The sequence below is a fragment of the Hemitrygon akajei genome, chromosome 10 (genome assembly GCF_048418815.1).
Source record: "Hemitrygon akajei chromosome 10, sHemAka1.3, whole genome shotgun sequence".
Lineage (NCBI taxonomy): Eukaryota > Metazoa > Chordata > Chondrichthyes > Myliobatiformes > Dasyatidae > Hemitrygon > Hemitrygon akajei.
Window position 1 is genome coordinate 177,151,903 of NC_133133.1, and position 14,559 is coordinate 177,166,461.

Below are 14,559 nucleotides of genomic sequence, written 5' to 3' on the forward strand. Positions count from 1 at the left end.
TCACCACCCAGCAAAGAATGGGTGAGCTGAAAGGTTTATTGAAGCCTTCAAGGAATCTATTAAAGCGATGGACAGGGAGGACATTGCTGCACAGCATAAGATGGACAGCTTCTTTTTTCTTTATCGGAACTCTGTTCATGTGATAACAAATCAAAGACCTGCAATACTGTTCATAAGCAGGAATCTGTGGTTTTGCATAGACCTCCTGAAATCAGATCTACAGAGAAAACTGCAGTATAAACAGTTCAGCCAGTTTCCAAGTGAATTGGCAAGGAGCTTCGAGGTTGGACAGGAACTCCTAGCGCATGATTCCCGAGAAGACAAGGATAGCCACAAGAACTGGACTACTGATATATACAGTGGATGTTGGAGATTATACATGGAGATGTCATGAGGACCAACTACTGGATGCCTAGCCAAAGAACACACCTGAACACACCTGAGTCGAATGCATCCAACAAAACGTACACATTATCACCACCGGACCTACTTCTCAGTGGTGATCGTGTCACTAAAAGCAACGTGCCACCTGCAATAGAGAAAGCTGTCTTTGGCAAGACACCTGTTAAACCTAATACCGTTTCACAGGTTCAAAAGCGCTATCGTGAAAGAAACAGAGCGCCGTCCAAAAGACTGACTCTTTAGGAAAGTGAAGTTACTTATGGACTGCTATGGTGAAAGCATGCCTATTTAAATATGGTTTATTAAAGGGAAATTGTTACATATAGTTATATGTTACATCATCTAAAGGGGGAGTGCGTGTAATGTATGTGTAATCTCTTTTAGCGCAGACTCTTCTCAGCTTTGATTAGGGACTGATTACTACGCATGCGCATTGATCTGCTCCCGCTCTGCAAAGTGAACGTAAGCGTTAACCTCACTTCCTGTGTGTGTGCGCGCGCTTTTATTTTAATTGATATGTAGTTGTACCGACATGACAACGACTACTGGGTTGGTGCAATACACCAATCTCCTCTAAAGTTTAACAGCAGAATGGTAGGTAAATCTTCGTTGAACCTTTGAAAAAAATGAACCCTTGAACCTTTGATAGGGCAGGGTCAGCGGGACCAACATGAGCGAGGCTTTAAGGCTCCAGAAAGAGATGGGTGTTAAAGTTTACGGGGAGGAGGAGGGAATCAGATCGGATGTGGCTATAGATAAATGATCAGATTTGGAGACTGACTGAAAAAAAAGTGTTGTTTACTTCTGCAAGATACCGGAGGATCTCAGGGGATCAGGCAGCAACTATGGAGAGGAATAAATAGTCGACGTTTTAGACCGAGCCCCTTCAGCATGCCTGGACTATATATTCTTCTGCTTAGATGCTGCCTGACCTGCTGAGTTCCTCCAGCACTTCGTGTGTGTTGCGCTGTATTTCCAGCAACTGCAACATCTTTTGTGTTTGAAACCTGAATCTGTAAGTGGGTTGGACTTTGACATTTGACATGCGGAATGCTCGTTAATATTGAGTGTATTGTTTATGGGAGCTTACTGCGTTAAAGTAGCTGCTGAATTTTCTACATAAAAACACTGAGGCATGAGACATGGAACCGGAGCTTGCAGACACCTTTCATCGCACCGTGCTTACCCAGAAACTTCCGTGTTTCAGAATTCGCAAGCTGTCAAAAGCGCAGGCGTCGGGGTCATGGATGTTCGCAGTGGTCGCGCACGCGCTCAGTAGACAAAAGGCTCAGGAGTTTCCGTAACAGGTAGGAGCGGGGATCTGGGCGGGGTTTCATCAGCACCAGCTGCCGTACCCGTACTGAGGGACTATTGTTGTGAGCTCCGGACACCCGGGACAGTCCCGGTCCTTTCCCTTTCTCTCAGCCCCACGATCCGTACCTAAGCCGTGGGGAATTTTGTGCTAATGAGCGAAGACGGAGGGAATGGGAGCGGATGGACCTCTCAGACAAAGGCGAGCTCCAGCTAACTAAATACAAGGATAAGGAACTCGGAAAAAAGAGAAAAAATCCTTTCGTCAGTTATAGGTCTTGAGAAAAATCATTTTTGTTCTACCTCCTCGTCTGAACCTTTCTGCTCGTGGGAACATGTTTTGTCCCATTCTTCCTGGGTACATAATGATTTATTAAACACCTTTGTCCTGGATAACAAGTGACCTATGGCTTTCACACCACTACTGTGCTAAACTCCCAATGGACTGTGGTGCTTTATAGAGCAGTGATCGAGTAGAAAAGAGGTCGACTCAAGGCAGTTTGGTATTTTGAGCAGCTGATAACCAGCATTTGGGATTGATTGGCAAGAAAAAATTAATATAAGCCAGGGGCAAGTGGAGTGGACAACGTTAGAGCGGGGATTTTGAGGCTTCAGTCCGATGAGGCAATAAAAACTGTAGGTAGAGGTGCCAGTCAGGATAGTGGAATGCTACTTTTGTGGGAAGGCAGGGAGACTTCCAGTGTCCCTGACACCTTCACCTAGAACATGTACATCCAGCTGCAGCTTGTAACACTGCACTTTAAGGAGATGGAACTGGAAATGGATGAATTACAATCATTTGGGAGTAGGAGGGGATGATAGATATGACATGAAGAGAGGTGAGTTACCCCTAAGGTGCAGGAAACAGGCAAATGGGTGTCAGTCAAAAAGGGGAATGGAGTTAAATAGCCATTGCAGAGTACTCTTATGGCTACCCCCCTAAACAAAAGGCATACCTCTTTAGATACTGTTGGTTAGGATCGAATAACCTGGCAGAGAAAAGTCAAAGTGGTAATAAGGGATTTGTTTGTTAGGGGAACAGAACTAGAAGGGGAGTAATATCCTAGCAGTAAGGCTTGCTGGTGCTGCAAAGGTTGGGAGGCGGGTTAAACTAGAGTTGCGGGGTTTGGGAACCAGAGTGCCCAGATAGTGGAGAGATTGTGGAGGTGTTGTTAAGACCTCAGACAAAGTTAGGAATCAAAAGGTTGAGGATGGTGCAACTTCCTGAGCTCCATATATTTCAATGCAAGAAGTATCATAGGAAAGGCAGATGAGCTCAGGGTGTGGAATTATGATATTGTAGCTACTGGTGAGACTTGGTTGCACCCAGCAGTCTGAGGGATTTAGAGGAACAACTTTGTAGAGAGATTGCAGCCTATTCCAAGAAACATAAGGCTGTTATAGGAACTATTTTTAGCTTTCCATGTATTGACTGGGGCTCCTATGCTGTAAAAAGACGAGATAGGATAGAGTTTGTCAAATGTGTTAGGAAAGCATCCTTAATCAGTATGAAGAAGCCGCAGTGACAGAGTGTGTGATATTTCATCTGCTATTAGGAAATGATTCAGGGCTGGTGACAGAAGATTGTAAGGGACACTGCATCTAGTGATCATAATGCCATGAGATTGAAAGTAAATATGGAAAAAGATAAATCTGGGTCATGGGTAGAGATTCTAAATTGGAGGAACATCAATTTTGATGCTATCAGAAAGGATCTGGCAAGTGTGGATTTTGACAGTCTGTTTTCTGGCAAAGGTGTACTTGATAAGTGGGAGGCCTTCAAAAGTAAAATTTTGAAAGTACAAAGCTTGTATATGCTTGTCAGAATAAAAGATGAAAGATAACTTGTATAAGGAACCTTGGTTTTCAAGAGATATTGAAGAGATATCAAGAGCTCTGGTCAGGGAAAAGAGGGTGTGACTGCAAGTGAGCCAGGTAGTGGGATCCAAGAGACAGTGCTGGAGGAGCCTCAGCCCTTGAGCTTGTCCAGCAGGTTTGAGATTCTTGCTCCCTGTGTGAATGAAAGTGGGGGCTGTAGGAAGGATGACCAACCTAACTGTAGCACAATAGTTCAGCGAGCCATTCAAGAGCGGGAAGAGAAGAGAAATGTAGTGGTAATTGGGATGGTATAGTCAGGGGAATAGACGGAGTTCTCTGTCATCAGCATAGAGTGTCCCGAAGCCTGCCTGGTACCCGGGTTCGGGACATCTTATCTGACCTATAGAGGAATTTGCAGTGGGAGGGGAAAGATTCAGTTGTCATGGTCCATGAGGCATACCAATGGCGTAGGTAGAATGAGGAAAGAAGTTCTGCTGAGGGAATTTGAGCCACTAGGGACAAAATTAAAAAGCAGAACCAAAATTTCTGGATTACTACCTGAGCCACGTGCAACTTGGCATAAGATCAAGAGGATTACAGAGTTAAATGTGTGGCTCAAGGATTGATGTGGGAGAAGTAGGTTTGAATTCACGGGAAATTGACTCCAGTATTGGGGAAAGAGGGAGCTGTACCAATAGCGCAGGCTCCACCTGAACGGTGATGGGACCTGGATCCTAGAGAATCATATAACTGGGGCTGTGGATAGGGCTTTAAACTAAATAGTGGGGTGGGGTGGGTTCAACAGATTGGAGAAGTATGGATAAAGTAAAAATAGTGTGGTAAAGTTAAAGAAAAAGCAAAAGAAAAAAAGAGTAAGAGTGAAGAAAAGTCAAGTGCAAAAGAGTAAAAGGTTACAAGATTTTAAAAGCACGATGAGTGTAAGGGCACTTTATTCGAATCAAGGTCAGTGAACTTGTGGCTCAAATCAGTACAAAGAGGTATGATTTAATGGTCATTACAGAGACGTGGTTACAGGTGGAGAGGATTGGGAATTAAATATCCAAGGATACGGAAGCATTAGGAAGGGTTAGGGTTTAATGATCTTGTAGTTAGGGATCCTCTTGGAAAGAGTGATCACAGTATGATTGAATTTCTCATACAAATGGAGGGTGCAATAGTTCAATCTAAAACGGTGTATTCTGCCTAAACAATGGAGATACAATGGGATGAAGGAGGATTTGGCTAGTGTAGACTGGGAGCACATTGTATATGGTGGGACAGTTGAGGAACAGTGGAAGACTTTCAAATAAATTTTTCACTGTGCTCAACTATATTCCAGTTAAAATCAAGGACAGTAAGGGTGGGGAGAGCCAGCCTTGGATAACTAAGGAATAAAAGAAGGCATCAAACTAAAAGCTCATGTATACAAAGTTGCCAGGAGTATTGGAAACTGTAAGATTGGGAAAAATTTAAAAAGCAACAAAGAACCACTAAGCGAGCAATTAAGAAAAGGAAGCTAGATCGTGAAAATAAACTATCACAAAATATTAAAACGGTTAGTAGAAACATAGAAAACCAACAGCACAATACAGGCCCTTCAGCCCACAAAGCTGTGCTAAATATGTCCTTTCCCTAGAACTACTGAGGCTTACCTATAGCCCTCTATTTTTCTAAGCCCCATGTACCTATCCAGGAGTCTCTTAAAAGACCTTATTGTTTCCGGCTCCAACACTGCCACCAGCAGCCCGTTCCACATACTCGCTACTCTCTGCGTTTAAAAAAAAAACAAAAAAAAAAACTACCCACTTCCAAGCGCCTTAAAACTTTGTCCTCTCGTGCTAGCCATTTCAGCCCTGTGAAAAAGCTTCTGACTATCCATATGATCAATGCCTCTTGTACACCTCTATCAGGTCACCTCTCATCCTCCGTCGCTCCAAGGAGAAAAGGCCGAGTTCACTCAACCTATTCTCATAAGGCATGCTCCCTAATCCAGGCAACATCCTTGTAAATCTCCTCTGCACCCTTTCTATGGTTTCCACGTCCTTCCTGTAGTGAGGCGACCAGAATTAAACACAGTACTCCAAGTAGGGTATGAATAGGGTCCTATATAGCTCTCGGCTCTTAAACTCAATCCCATGGTTGATGAAGGCCAATGCACCACAGTCAACCTGCGTAGCAGCTTTGAGTATCCTATGGACTTGGACCCCAAGATTCCTCTGATACTCCCCACTGCCAAGAGTCTTACCATTAATATTATATTCTACCATCATATTTGACCTACCAAAATGAACCACCTCACACTTACATGAGTTGAACTCCATCTGCCACTTCTCAGCCTAGTTTTGCATCCTATCAATGTCCCGCTGTAACCTCTGACAGCCCTCCACACTATCCACAACATCCCCAAACCCCAAACTTTGTGTCATCGGCAAATTTACTAACCCATCCCTCCAGTTGCTCATTCAGGTCACATAAAAATCACAATGAGTAGGGGTCCCAGAACAGTTCCCCGAGGCACACCACTGTTCACTGACCTCCATGCAGAATATGAACCATCTACAACTACTCTTTGCCTTCTATGGGCAAGCCAGTTCTGGATCCACAAAGCAATGTTCCCTTGGATCCCATGCCTCCTTACTTTCTCAATAAGCCTTAAATGGGGTACCTTATCAAATGCCTTGCTGAAATCCATATACACTACATCTACGGCTCATCTTCATCAATGTATTTAGTCATATCCTCAAAAATTCAGTCAGGCCCGTAAGGCATGGCCTGCCTTTGACAAAGCCATTCTTGATCATATTATGTCTCTCCAAATGTTCATAATTCCTGCTTCTCAGGATCTTCTTCATCAACTTACCAACCACTGAAGTAAGACTCACTGGCCTATAATTTCTTGGACTATCTCTACTCCCTTCCTTGAATAAGGGAACAACATCCACAATCCTCCGGAACCTCTCTCGTCCTCATTGATGATGCAAAGCTCACCCCCAGAGGCTCAGCAATCTCCTCCCTTGCTTCCCACAGTAGCCTGGGATACATCCCGTCCGGTCCCGGTGACTTATCCAACTTGATACTTTCCGAAAGCTCCAGCAAATCCTCTTCCTTAATATCTACATGCTCAAGCTTTTCAGTCGCTGCAAGTCATCCTTACAATCGCCAAGATCCTTTTCTGTAGTGAGTACTGAAGCAAAGTATTCATTCAGTACCTCTGTTATCTCCTCCGGTTCCGTACACACTTTTCCACTGTCACACTTGATTGGTCCTATTCTCTCGCATCTTATCCTCTTGCTCTTCACATACTTGTAGAATGCCTTGGGGCTTTTCTTAATCCTGTCAACCAAGGCCTTCTCATGGCCCTTTTGTCTCTGCTGATTTCATTCTTAAACTCTTTCCTGCTAGCTAGCCTTATAATCTTTTAGAACTCTACAATTACCTAGTTTTTTTGAACCTTTTATAAGCTCTTCTTTTCCTCTTGACTAGATTTACAACAGCCTTTGTACACCACAGATCCTGTGCCCTACATCCTTTCCCTGTCTCATTGGAACGTACCTATGCAGAACCCCACACAAATATCCCGTGAACATTTGCCACATTTCTTCTGTACATTTCCCTGAGAACATCTGTTTCCAATTTATGCTTCCAAGTTCCTGCCTGATAGGCTCATATTTCCCCTTATTCCAATTAAACGTTTCCCTAACTTGTCTGCATCTATCCCTCTCCAATACTATGGGAAAGGAGATAGAATTGTGATCACTATCTCCAAAATGCTCTCCCACTGAGAGACCTGACACCTGACCAGGTTCATTTCCGAATACCAGATCAAGTACAGCCTCTCCTCTTGTAGGCTTATCTACATACTGTGTTAAGAAACCTTTCTGAACACACCTAACAAACTCCACCCCATCTAAACACCTCACTCTAGGAAGATGCCAATCAATATTTGGGAAATTAAAATCTCCCACCACAACGTCCCTGTTATTATTACACCTTTGCAGAATCCGATTTCCCCATCTGCTCCTCGATGTCCCTGTTACTATTGGGTGGTCTATAAAATACACCCAGTAGAGTTATTGACCCCTTCCTATTTCTAACTTCCACCCACAGAGACTCCGTAGACAACCCCTCCATGACTTCCTCCTTTTCTGCAGCCGTGACACTATCCCTGATCAACAGTGCCATGCTCCCACCACTTTTGCCTCCCTTCCTGTCCTTTCTGGAATATCTAAAGCCTGGCACTTGAAGTAGCCATTCCTGCCCCTGCACCATCCAAGTCTCTGTAATGGCCACAACATCATAGTTCCAAGAGCTGATCCACGCTCTTAAGCTCATCCACTTTCTTCATAATACTCCTTGCATCAAAATAGACACATCTCAAACCATTGGTCTGAGTGCATCCCTTCTCAATCACCTGCCTATCCTCCCTCTCGCACTGTCTCCAAGCTTTCTCTATTTGTGAGACAACCTCCCTTTCCTCCGTCACATCAGTTCGGTTCCCACCCCCCAGCAATTCTAGTTTAAACTCTCCCCAATAGCCTTAGCAAACCTCCCCACCAGGATATTGGTCCCCCTGGGATTCAAGTGCAACCCATCCTTTTTGCACAGGTCACACCTGCCCCAAAAGAAGTCCCAATGATACAGAAATCTGAATCCCAGCCCCCTGCTCCAATCCCTCAGCCACGCACTTATCCTCCACCTCATTCTATTCCTATACTCACTGTCACGTGGCACAGGCAGTAATCCGGAGATTACTACCTTTGAGGTCCTGCTTTTCAACTTCCTTCCTAACTCCTTATAGTCTATTTTCAGGACCTCCTCCCTTTTTCTACCTATGTCATTGGTACCAATATGTACCACGACCTCTGGCTGTTCTCCTTACCACTTCAAGATGTCGTGGACGCGATCAGAAACATTCAAGATCTTGGCACCTGGGAGGCAAACTACCATCTGTGTTTCTTTCCTGCATTCACAGAATCACCTGTCTGACCCCCTAAATATAAAGTCCCCTATCACTGCTGACATCTTCTTCCTTTCCTTACCTTTTGAGTCACAGGACTAAACTCTGTGCCAGAGGCATGGCCACTATTGCTTCCTCCAGGTAGGCCGTCTCCCCCAACAGTACTCAAACAGGAATACTTATTGTTAAGGGGGACAGCACTGGGATACTCTAGCATCTGCCTCTTGCCCTTCCCTTTCATGACGGTTATCCACTTATCTGTCTCCCCAGGCCCTGGAGTGACTACCTCCTTATCACCTCCCTGACCAGACGAAGGTCATCAAGCTGCATCTCCAGTTCCCTAACGCAGTCCCTAGGGAGCTGCAGCTCGATGCATCTGGTGCAGATGTGACCGTCCGGACCTCCCACATCTGACACCGAGCACAGAAAACCGGCCTCACACACATACTTTCAGTCTGTATTCTACACAGATAACCTACCTCGCCTCGACCTGTTATCGCTGAATCCCGTTGAGCCAAAGCCTTCCTACTCTGTCTCCCTCTACGCTGATGCCCGCTGTATAAATCTGTTGTTTTTAAACTCTTCTTGATACACTGGCTGACGAACATGCGCTTGCGCAGTCATGCCCCATTCAAAGTAAAAGTTTTTATAATTATGTAAACTGGAAAAGTGTGGCTCAAGTGAATTTAGGTCACTTGGAGGACGAGAAGGGGGAATTGATATTGGGTAATGAGGAAATAGCTGAGGCTTTGAATGACTATTTTGTGCCGGTCTTCACAGTGGACAATGCAACTAACATGCCAAAGAGATGTTGTTGATCTGTTGGAAGGTGAGGACCTTGATACAATAGCTATCATTTAAAGAGGTATTGCTGAACGAGTTTGTGAGCCTGAAGATAGATAAGTCCCCTCATCTTAATGGAATGCATCCCAGGGTACTGAAAGAAATGGCAGAAGTTATCATAAAGGCTTTGGTGTTGATTTACCAAAATTCTCTGGACTCTGGGCAGCTCCTGGCAGATTGGAAGATGGCGAACGTCACGCCAGTGTGCAAAAGGCAGGTAACTATAGGCCAGTTAGTTTAACATCTGTAGTTGGGAAAATACTTGAAGCTATATTTAAAGAAGAAATAGCGAGGCATCTGGAAAGAAATGGATCCATCAGGCAGACGCAGCATGGATTCAGCAAAGGCAGGTCCTGTTTGACAAACTGACTGGAGTTCTTTGAGGATATAATGAGCGAAGTGGATAGAGGAGAACAGGTTTTTTAAATTAAGTGCAATTGTGAACAATAGCCAGATCAGAAATGCTGATCAAGTCAACTAACACACAAAATGCTGGTGGAACGCAGCAGGCCAAGCAGCATCTATAGGAAGAGGTACAGTCGACGCCGGGCCGGGACCCTTCATCAGGACTAACTGAAAGGAGAGATAGTAAGAGATTTGAGAGGGGGAGGGGGAGATCCAAAATGATAGGAGAAGACAGGAGGGGGTGGGATGAAGCTAAGAGCTGTAAAGTTGATTGGCAAAAGGGATACACATCTGGAGAAGGGAAAGGATCATGGGAAGGGAGGCCTAGGGAGAAAGAAAGGGGAGGGGAGCACCAGAGGGAGATGGAGAGCAGGCAAGGAGTGATTGTGAGAGGGACAGAGAGAGAAAAAAGAGAGAAAAGAAAAAAAAGGGGGGATAAATAAATAAATAGGGATGGGGTAAGAAGGGGAGGGGGGCATTAATGGAAGTTAGAGAAATCAATGTTCATGCCATCAAGTTGGAGGCTACCTAGACGGAATATAAGGTGTAGTTCCTCCAACCTGAGTGTGGCTTCATCTTGACAGTGGAGGATGCCAGGGATAAACATATCAGAATGGGAATGAGATGTGGAATTAAAATGTGTGGCCACTGGGAGATCCTGCTTTCTCTGGTGGACAGCATAGGTGTTCAGCGAAATGGTCTCCCAGTCTGCGTCGGGTCTCACCAATATATAGAAGGCCGCACCGGGAGTACCGGACGCAGTATATCACACCAGTTGACTCACAGGTGAAGTGTCGCCTCACCTGGAAGGACTGTCAGGGGCCCTGAATGGTGGTGAGGGAGGAGGTGTAAGGGCAGGTGTAGCACTTGTTCCACTTACAAGGATAAGTGCCGGAAGGGAAATTGGTGGGAAGGGATGGGGGAGACGAATGGACAAGGGAGTCGCGTAGGGAGCGATCCCTGTGGAAAGCAGAAAGGTGGGGGGAGGGAAAGATGTGCTTGGTGATGGGATCCCGTTGGAGGTGGCGGAAGTTACGGAGAATTGTATGTTGGACCCAGAGGCTGATGGGGTGGTAGGTGAGGACAAGGGGAACCCTATCCCCAATGGGCTGGTGGGAGGATGAGGTGAGAGCAGATGTGCGTGAAATGGGAGAGATGCGTTTGAGAGTGGAGTTGTTGGTGGAGGAAGGGAAGCCCCTTTAAAAAAGGAAGATATCTCCTTTGTCCTGGAATGAAAAGACTCATCCTGAGAGTAGATGCGGCGGAGACGGAGGAATTGCGAGAAGGGGATGGCATTTTTGCAAGAGACAAGGTGGGAAGAGGAATAGTCCGGGTAGCTGTGATCAAGTCAACTAGTTCCCAAAGAAAACTCTGATAGGCCAATCAGATGGTTCGCTGCTGCTCAGCGACAGAACATTAAAAAATCATGTACAATTAAGAAGCATTAAAAAAATAGTAGAAATATTGGAGTCATGACGATCATGATGAAGTCTGCTGGTGAGAGACATTTATACACATGCAGATTGATGTTATTTACTTGGATTTCCAGAAGATGTTCAATAAGGTGCCACATAAAAGACTTATCCATAAGATTAGGATGCATAGAATTGGAGATGATGTATTAGCATGAATAGAGGATTGGTTAACTAATAGAAAGCAGAGTTGGGATACACGGGTGTTACTCTGGTTGGCAATCAGTGGTAAGCGGTGTGCCACAGGAGTCGGTACTGGGCCTGCAACTGCTCATGATAAACATTAACAATCTGGAAGAGGGGACCGAGTGTAGTGTAGCTAAATTTGCTGATGATACTAAATTGAGTGGAAAAGCAAATTGTGCAGAAGATACAGAGAGTCTGCAGAGAGATAGATAGGCTGAGTGAGTGGGCAAGGGTCTGGGAGATGGAGTACAATGCCGGTAAATGCAAGGTCATCCACTTTGGAAGGAAGAATGAAAGAGCAGATTATTATTTAAATGGTAAAAATTGCAGCATGCAGAGACTTGGGAATGCTTGTGCATGAATCACAAAAGATTGGATTGCAGGTGCAGCAGGCTATTGAGAAGGCAAATAGAATGTTGGCCTTTGCTATAAGAGGGATTGAATTTAAGTGCAGGGAGGTTATGCTGCAACTGTACAGGGTACTGGTGAGGCTGCACCTGGAGTACTGCATGCTGTTCTGGTCTGATTGAGGAAGGATATACTGATTTTGGAGGCAGTGCAGAGGAGGTTCACCAAATTGATTCCAGAGATGAGGGGGCTAGACTACGAGGAGAGATTGAGTTGCCTGGGACTCAGAAGAACAAGAAGAAATCTGATAGAAACATGTAAAATTATGAAAGGGATAGATAAGATAGAGGCAGGAAAGTCGTTTCCAGTGGTAGGTGAGACTAGCACTAGGGGACATAGCCTCAAGATTTGGGGAAGTAGATTTAGGGCGGAGATGAGGAGGAACTGATTTTCCCAGAGAGTTGTGAAGCTGTGGAATTCTCTGCCCAATGAAGCATTGGAGGCTACCTCAGTAAATATATTTAAGGCAAGGTTGGATAGATTTTTGCATAGTAGGGGAATTAAGGGTTATGGGGAAAAGGCTGGTAGGTGGAGATGAGTCCATGGCCAGATCAGCCACGATCTTATTGAATGGCGGAGCAGGCTCGACAGGCCAGATGGCCTACTTCTGCTCCTACTTTTTTATGTTCTTTATGCTTTTATGCCTTTTAAATCCTTCAGGCTGTCGGGTGTAACCAAGTCTCACTAATGGCTACAATATCATAATTCCATGCCCTGAGGTCAACTGCCTTTCCTATGATACTTCTTGCATTGAAGTAGATGGAGCTCAGGACATTTGTCGGTCAACCATGCTCAACCTTTTGATTCCTGACTTTGCCTGAGGTCTTACAATATCTGTCTCCACAGCCTTTCCACTATCTGTTCTGGCACTCTGGCTCCCATCCCCCTGTAACTTTAGTTTAAACACCCTCCCCCCCCACCCCACCCCTGTGTAACACTAGCAAGCCTTACCACTAGAATATTAGTCCCCTTCTAGTTCTGTTCTCCTAACAAATCCCCTATCACACCTTTTACTTTTCTCTACCAGGTCAGAAAAAAGATGCATAGCAAGTTAAGACAAATAGGAACAAATGGGGTGCTTATGAAGTGTAAGCAATTCAGAAGAACACTTAAGAAAGAAATCAGGAGGGATAAAAGAAGAATGAGGTTACCCTAGCCAACAAGGTAAATAAGAATCCTAAGGTATTCCACAGAAATGTTAAGAGCAGAACGATTACTAGGGTCAGAATTGGTCCTCTGGAAGTCAGAATGGTAATCCATATGAGGAGCCAAAAGAGATGGGGGTATCTTTTGCACCTGTATTTACTCAGAGATGGACAGTCTATAGAAGTGAAGCAAAACAACATCAACTTCATGGACCCTATACAGATTACAGAGGTGGAGGTGTTTGCTGTCTCAAGGCAAATTAGCATGCATAAATCCCCAGGGCCTGACAAGTTGTTCCCTTAGGTCCTGCAGGGCTAGTGCAGAATTTGTTGGGACCCTAGCAGAGAAATTTAAATTATCCTTAGTGACAGGTGGGGTATCAGAGGATTGAAGGACAATCAGTGTGGTTCCGCTGTTCAAGAAAGGCTCTAAAAATAAACCAGGAGATTATACACTAGTGAGCTTGACATCAGTAGTGAGAAAGTTACTGGAAGGTATTCTAAGGGATCAGATATATAAGTGTTTGGATAGTCATGGACTGATTAAGGATGATCAGCATGGGTTTATGCGTGGTAGGTCATCTTTAACCACCTTATAGAGTTTTTTAAGGAAGTTATCAGGAATGTTGATGAAGGCACCGCGATGGATGTTGTCTACATGGACTTTAGTACAGCACTTGACAAATTCCCGCATGGAAGGTTGGCCAAGAAGATTCAGTTGCTCAGCATTCAAGATGAGGTAGTAAGTTGGATTAGACATTGGCTTTGTGGGAGAAGCCAGAGTGTGGTATTAGATGGTTGTCTTTCTGACTGGAGGCCTGTGACTAGTGGTGTGCCGCAGGCATCAGTGCTAGGTCCATTATTGTTTGTCATCTATATCTGTGAAATGGATGATAATGTGGTTAACTGGATCATTAAATTTGCTGATTGAGGGTGTAGTGGACAGCAAGGAAGACTATTATAGCTTGCAGTGGGATCTGGCCTAGCTGCAAAAATGGCCTGAAAAATGGAATATGCAGACAAGTGCGAGGTGTTACTCTTCAGTAGGACTAACCAGAGTAGGTCTTACATGGTGAATGGTAGGGCACCGAGGAGGTCTGTAGAACAAAGGGATCTGGGAATACAGGTTTATAATTCACTGAAAGTGGTGTCATAGGTAGATGGGGTCGTAAACAAAGCTTTTGCTACATTGGCTTCATAAATCGAAAGTATTGAGCACAGGAGATGGGATGTTATGTTGGAGTTGTACAAGACCTTGGTGAGGCTTAATTTGGAGTATTGTGTGAAGTTTTGGTCACCTGCTTACAGGAAAGTTGTCAATAAGTTTGAAAGAGTGCAGAGAAATTCACAAAGATGTTGCTAGGTCTGGAGGACCTGAGTTATAAGGAAAGATTGAATAGGATAGGACTTTATTCCTTGGAAGGTAGAAGATTGCGGGGAGATTTGATAGAGGTATACAGAATTATGAAAGGTACAGATAGGGTAAGTGTAAGCAGGCTTTTTCCAATAAGGTTGGGTGGGACTAGAACTAGAAGTCATGTGTTAAGGGTGAAAAAGTGAAAAGTTTAATGAGAACATGAGGGGAAACTTCTTCACTCATTAGACAGAGAGT

General features: G+C 44.6%; 1 protein-coding gene across 3 annotated transcripts in view; it reads left to right on the top strand.

Moving 5' to 3' along the window:
• Positions 1–859: 859 nt before the first annotated feature.
• Positions 860–14,559, top strand: part of LOC140735007 (uncharacterized) — a 29,112-nt gene continuing 15,412 nt past the window's right edge. For 2 of the 3 annotated variants that reach the window (XR_012100657.1, XM_073059813.1), the window contains exons 1-2: positions 860–996; positions 1,610–1,709. The gene's annotated coding sequence lies outside the window, so the exon portion shown is untranslated. Of the gene's footprint in view, positions 997–1,609; positions 1,710–12,829; positions 12,967–14,559 lie in introns of all 3 variants that reach the window. The other variant, XM_073059814.1, reaches the window with a different exon arrangement.